Below are 7,697 nucleotides of genomic sequence, written 5' to 3'. Positions count from 1 at the left end.
ATTATCACATTTAGATTGTTTTTTTATTTATCGATTTTAATTTTGAGCTTTATATATTCGCTCGTCTGTGGTTCAATCGATTGTGGTTTAAGTGATTTTGATTAACGATTGAGATGATATTTAAAATAAAGTCAATTATTTGTTTTTCACTAGAAGAACCCAACTCAATTACTATGAATAAACAGCAGTCCTATATATTTTGCCGAAAGAAACAGCTGTCGCTAATTGACATGGCTCTGTATATCAATTTGTTCAAGCAAAGGACCTAATAAAATGTTACTCTGTATATCATAAATTCAACATTTTAGTTCCATTACTTAGAGGTAAAATCCAGCCCCTTACTTTGCGGTCCCTGAGCGGCATGGATGGTACTTGTTTAACAAAACGTTTCGAGTTTATTAACAAAAAAATCGCTGTAGCAAAAGTTTCATAGAAGTTGAATTTTTAAACGTGTATTCTTGCATTGAATTTTTAGCAATATTCTTAGGATATGAAAAAATAAACAGTTAATTAGAACTGGAACATTCCTCGTGCGGATTATGCTATATTTGGACCGACCCGTCATTATTTGTGTATGTGGTCGTGTTGTAACAAAAGATTAGGCCTCCAAATATACCATTTTAGGGCAATCTGATAAAACAGATAGTCTAAAAGTGATATATCTCGGTATTCGTGTTTAAGTAGATGCGGATAACTCGACACTTTATGTTAGCACAAAACACTCGGTGGTCGTGGGACCTGTAAAGAGCCCGAAATGATGTTTGTTTGAAAAAAAAAAAAAAAAATTACTCGATTTTGAATCCGAAAAATAGTTAATAGCGGAAACCTAAGTACTCGTCAATATCTGCGTTTGAAGTACGTTGTCACAACACGGCAGTGTGAATTAAATAGGTTGTTTTAAAGTATACAGATACATTGTCATTATACTTATAATTTTTATTGGTGGGGCCTGTAAAGAACCCGAAACGTTGTTTTGTGTTCTACATTGTCATTATACTTATAATATCGTAAGATTGCCGTAGAATTATAAAATAGTTTGCAGATTTTTCTTGTATGCATTAATTCGCAGTATGTTGCTTGACCAAGTGCCGAGTGAACATCAAAACAACATAAAAGTAAAGTGTAAATAATGATGTGCGATTCCGTGACTGCAAATTTGTCACCTGAAAGCTTATAACTGATTATACATGTAGGTATGCATGTTATGGTCATCCTCATCGTTTCCGTCAGGTCAGGTGAAAAAGGCCAAATGCACACTTATATTATTTACATGTATTATTATATTATGTATATAAGCAAAGAAAAAGAAACACTTACGTCCCACACTGATAGCGCCTCTTGCCTAATCCATAAATCATACGCTTCATTCAATGCCATTTTCTTTGCGCCTTCTCTATTAAATGGACCTCTTTACTCTCAAAGGACTCAAGTTACTTGAAAAGATTACTACTTACGCTTATAGATAAAGATGGACAACATGGAGCATGTAATCATTTTTATTCGTGCGCTTGATGGTAAGCAAATAACAGTTGAAGTGCCGCTCAGAGTTTTAAATCGCAAAGACCTGAGGGGCACTGTCACTGGGCCTGTCGCCCTGAGATATAAGTTGAAAAGTTTAATGTAACTACCTGTTATCCAGCACCCTTATCCTTCAAAACAGGAACGCAATAATGCTCACATAGGTAAGGTGGCAGCATTCCCTTGATGATCTCTTTCACAAGGAGCTCTACTGCATATTGCTACTATATAATAGGCAGTAAATAGTTATGCATGATGATACTTAAGTTCGAAGAAATAGAGAAGTGCCTTGATATATTTTCATTTCTGATGCAATATGATCCAAAAATAATTTTGAGTGTTTCGACTCATCCGAAGAACAGAGTACTATGTGATTATACAGCGAAAAGAGGATAAACAATAATCTCGTTATTAAAACTGACGTATCTGTAGGGGTTTTCAGGATTTTTATATCTTATTTCGTTTCGGAAATATAAAATCGAACAAAGTCACAGTCAAAGTCAAAGATCATTTCATTTCATTTCATTCCAAAGGTAAAATAAATTTACATTTGAAAACGTCACATTTAAGCTACTGCTCGTTCACTACGCTGACCTCCCTGAGAAGAACGAGCTAGAAATTCTAGGGATTGTTTTTTTCAAAATAAAATTAAATGCTATGGAATACACTTTGAATTTGAAATTTATGTAGATTCTGAAGCCGTGTCGTTTCCATACATCTTTATCTAACACGTAGTCTTCAATTTTGTAATATAACTTTTCGATCAAAATATTTTTAATGTAGTTTTTAAAGTTAGGAAATGATAAACTTAATATATGCTCCGGAATCTTATTGTAAATACGTATACAGTTCCCCATAAAAGAGTTCGTACCAAGGTAAACACCTTGGTATCATGAGTTTGGACTTAGCTCTAAGGTTAATATTATGGATATCTTCTTTCTTATTGAAATAATGTATTTTTTTACGGGCATATAAAATATTTGAGTAAATATCACAGTCATGATACCAGTTTCCTTAAACTTTTCTCTGAGAGAAACCCGAGAGCCTAGACGGTACACAGAACGTATCGCTCGTTTTTGCAATACAAATATGGTTTGAACATCTGCCGCTTTACCCCACATGAGAATCCCGTAGGACATTATACTATGGAAGTAACTAAAGTAAACTACATAGTCTAGCAGTACTAACATCGGTAAGCTCACGTATTCTGCGAATTGCGGATGCAGGGGAGATTAATCTGCTGGCCAGGGAAGATATATGTGGAAAACATTGAAGTTTACTATCTAAGGTCACTCCCAAGAAGACCGCTTTATTAACAAGGTCTAACTTTCTCCGTTTATTTCTATGCTTGGACTAGACGATTTTACGTTAGGTAATTCAAATTTAACACATTTTGTCTTCTTGGCATTAAGCAATAAATTGTTAGCATTAAACCAATAAACTACCTTAGAGAGGGTATCATAAATATGGTCATAGTTAATGTCATGTCTGTCTGTTTTAAAAATCAAGGATGTGTCATCAGCAAACAATACTATTTCGCAATGGTCCTCAACAAAGAATGGCGGATCATTAATGTAAATCAGAAATAAGAAAGGCCCAAGTATTGAGCCCTGCAGAACACCCATTTTTACCGAAGAACAACGGCTGATCTTAATATTCATAGCGAAAAAGAACGAACGAAATGTAAAATGTCCTGAGAATAGGTGTCTTGCACATAGGTCCTTGTTATAAGAAGTAGTCGGTTTGTTTACATTCGATTTTTTTCCGCTAGCTTGCTGAATAATTTCGTTACGTTGTTACTTGTGTTGTTACTATAAGCAAGATCTTAATTTTGCCTTCTGTTTCAAAATGACGCTAAAAATCGCTGCCAACGGAAATAATTGTTATAAGAATCTGTATCTACTAATATAATGAACACATCTGTCAATGATAGGTAAGCATACATTTACAACAGTCGACTACGTACATACAAAGGCAAAGTTCACTGCCATTTTTAAATACTTAACGCACTCTCATATCAACGATTTCGTCGTGTGCGAAATACCGCTTGTGTTTTACTGTGTTATTGTACTTCACTTAAACACTGTTCGGTGATGGTTAGTCTAATGATCATTATCGTAATTGGTAGGCTCCTCTGACCACCACCATAGTGCCAACGGAACCGTCACCGTGTTAATGGAACCGCCACCGCGCCAACGGAACCGCCACGCGTTCGTCCGCATTTGTCGGAAACCCTTAATTACTACATCGGCTGGAAGTTGAGGAAGAGGTTTCATGGTCGTTAGTGGTCTTAGACAAGGCTAGTGTAGTATAAGTTCAATTGTTCAGCACTCTTTTTACTTGCCGATCTCTCCTTCTCCAGACATTCCTTTCCATACAGCCCACTACGAGAGAAATAAATGTAGGTCATACAAATATTTATTTTGGCAAGGGAATCGAACCCGAGACCTCTGCGTAGCAGTCCAGGATGGTAACAGTTCAGCTGCGGAGGCAGTATATTTAATATATTTTCGAAGTAATCGATGTGCGCGTTGAAACTGAAATATGTATGAGCGATATACAGTCGGGATTGAGCATTAGGCTGCGTTTCCACCAGAGACGCGCGAGGAGCTGGCGTGGTGCGAGGATGCGTAGCGAAGCTGTAAAGCAGTGTGAGTGTTACGTGTTGCAAGAATGCGTAGTAGCTCTTATCACTGTGCGCGGGCAGGATGTGGTGTGATGGGGTCACGTCACACGCAACATCGCTTTTTTATAAAATGTAAATCCCCTTCTCCACCAAAACTACGTTCAGAGGAGGTTTGGAAAATGAAGTAAAAAAATATAGTGGCTTTTTTTTCACGCGCACCGCCTAACTACCTCGCACATCTATGGTGGAAACGCAGCCTTACGTAATGCGGGAAAACTAAAACTCGTTGTTCATCGTGCTGAATTCTATACGTGAAATCAGTACTGTCTCCCCGATTTTATAAATACCTACGGTACAAATGAAATTTGCAGTGTAGAGGAATTTCCACTCCGTTTCGTCTTCTATCAAATTATATTGATCGAAGCGTTCGGTTCCATGAATTCTCATTGTACCCGATAAAATTAATCAAATACTGAAGTAACGGAAAATGACGACATGAATAAGATTATTGATTAGCTCAAATTCAGACCACAGACTAAAAAGGGCTGAACCGGATTTCTAGGGTTTCGCATTGAGATCCGAACTACAATTGATATACCCTTCAAAATAACCTACGTTAAACCGAATGTAATTGATTTAAAAAAAAAAAACGGTATAATTCGTTCGTATTAAGTGCACGTGCCGTTCTTGTCAATTCAGTCGACATGTAGAGCTTGCAGAAGACTCTGGTGTCTCTCAGACAAGCACCCTACTTATCTAAATAATTCAAATTTCGAATACTTTATTTCAGATTATTCATCCATCTTGGTTAGTGTAACAAACAAAAATTTACACACTAACGATACCAGAGCGTCTACTCCCAAAAGTAAATTCCGATACACGTAGCTGCATCCGTCCTTCGTTTTAATAGTTTCTTACTATGAAACGCGTTATGTGCTCGATTGTGGAATGATTGCGGAATGAAACGCGTGATTTATATGGGTATCCGACATTGGATGTTGATAAAGCTACTACGAAAAGCCATTTTGACTGGATTTTGACACGTGTATCGGACATCATAACCTCAACACGTCATTTAACTGCCTCCGTGGCCGAACGGTTACCATACCGGACTGCCACGCAGAGGTCCCCGGGTTCGATTCCCGGGCCGGGAGAAATATTTGTATGGCCTACATTTATTTCTCTCGTGAGTTTGGGTGTAATTTGTGGTTGTCTATGTGTGTGTCCATGGCACCCGCGACACAGGGTTTCCCTAGTGCGGGGCTATGTTGAGTGTGTGCGTTATTTATTGTGCGTTATTTATACAATTATGAAGCAAAGATCATCGTTTTAGCTTTGTATCTTCGTATCGGACCCGGAAATAACGACGAGTCGAAGATCGTGATTTGACATAAGTAGTTGCGGATTCCTTACTCCGAAACGCCAAATGATAGCTTCCGTGCTTAGATGATGGAAAAAAATACATAATCTAAGCTTCCGTGTCGTATTTTGACATTATTTTCATCGAAGAACTGACATAAAACCAACCATAGCTCGAGCGGTATCGTTTGTACATCGTTTGTGTAAAAAAATCGTGAATACTGTTAGTTGTGGAGGCGCTCGGACAAGGTCATGATAAGAAATACGTAAAGCTGAAGTAGAGAGACGACGTCAAAGGAATCAATCGCAGTTTCTTGGTATCGCTTACTAATGGCAAAGATGTGAGCGACTACCGGCTCTCTGCGAGAATTTTGTATAATCTTTTTGAAGATGTAACACGCAGGGTGTTGAAAAATATTCTAGGTTTATTGACCCACCACCACCAAGAAAAGTTATTTCTCTATCTGCATATGTGGTTTGTTTGTCACATTGCACATTATGTTCATTCGCAAGCATGTCCTTAGATTGTATCGTACACAAAGTGGTAAAAACTTCAGTAAAATATTTTTTTTTTAAAGACAAACAGCTATGTCTGTCAGGTAGCTATCAATATATGAACAAAGATGGCCCAGTAATAATGTGATGCGTTGATAGAAGTAACACACCGTAAATTGCCCATGTATTTTCTATACATGGGCAACTCAACTCAGCATATTATGTTAAGTTCAGTTTGTAGTGGAATTCAGACGTACGAAATTGCGAGTGACGCCATCAAGAGATTCAATGGCCTGAAATAATTTCTTGTATTGTAGAGCAACTTGTATTTGAATTTTTAACTAGTTGTGTATTCAATCAAATACTAACGACTCATATCATAAAATATAAAATTTGCACTTGATGTAACGATTGAAAATGAATAAACGAGTGAACACAAAAAACTTTTTTATTTTAATAATTATAAAACAACTTAATGCTGCAACTGCTGCTGTTATTAAGTTAAGTACAGCTGCCTGGAGCAAATTCCGCTACCATGCAGCTTTACGCTGTTGAAAACGTAATAAAAGCAAACATTAACTCAAAATAATACAATTTCTTATTTATACATGCTCGTGTGTATGCATAATGACCAAGCAAAGAACATTTTTATTGCTTAGAGAAGATAGGCCCAAGAGGCTATACATAGATTGAGCAGACTTTGATGAGCGTCACTTTCAATTATAAATAATAACAAAGATACAAAATCTAAAAACATACCTTCTGCTAGCACTTGCAGGAGCTAGTCTTGGTGGAGCCCGCTAGGTCGTAAATAATGTGGTGATTACCTTATTTCCCTTCATATCTCGTAGCAGACAACTACGTCAAAATATTGATGCTTCTGCATGAACTCTCGGAGCATTTCAATTTGATCAGCAATGGCGTGCACATTCAACTTTATTACACAATATTTTTAATATATATTAGTTGGATTATGTATATTATCCACATTTTTAGAAGTTAAAGATTCTATTCTATTTCTTTAATGGCGGCCACTAGGAGTTAAAGATTTGTATTTTCTTCTTCTTCTTTTAAATGTTATGGCCCCATCGAAATAATCAATGATTTTGCCAATGTCAAGTAAAAATAACTATGCACGGTAGTTTAATATTATTATAACAATTATACTAAAAAATGGCGATTTCGCCTATGTCCTGTGATCCTTTCTTCTTCTTCTTCTTTTAAATGTTATGGCTCCATCGAAATATTCAATGATTTTGCCAATGTCAAGTAAAAATAACTATGTACGGTAGTTTAATATTATAATAAAAATTATACAAAAAAAATGGCGATTGCGCCAATGTCCTGTGAGAAAAAATCTCGTAATTTTTCACGATGACAGATACTATTTTTAAACAAATGCTTTATGGCAGTGACACGTAGTCATTTTGACGATGACTTTAAATTCAAAATGTTTAATTAGTCATTTAGAATATATTTTATATTGCAAAGACCATTACCAATGGGTAATAGCATATTGTAAGTTATAATATTAGTATTTTACATAAAATTAACATATTTCTTGTGAAATGTTGATTTTACAACATAATTTGGAAAACCAAAGTCCATCTTAAAGGACCTTATTTTTTTATTCATTCTACTTGCATTCTACATTCACGTTAGCCGTTCCGACGTTCTTTTTGGCCTACGAAGCACGGCC

The sequence above is a fragment of the Hyposmocoma kahamanoa genome, unplaced genomic scaffold, assembly GCF_003589595.1.
Source record: "Hyposmocoma kahamanoa isolate Upper Pololo Valley unplaced genomic scaffold, ASM358959v1 66, whole genome shotgun sequence".
NCBI lineage: Eukaryota > Metazoa > Arthropoda > Insecta > Lepidoptera > Cosmopterigidae > Hyposmocoma > Hyposmocoma kahamanoa.
The sequence above is the reverse complement of the archived record's forward strand: the minus strand, read 5'-3'. Positions refer to the sequence as shown.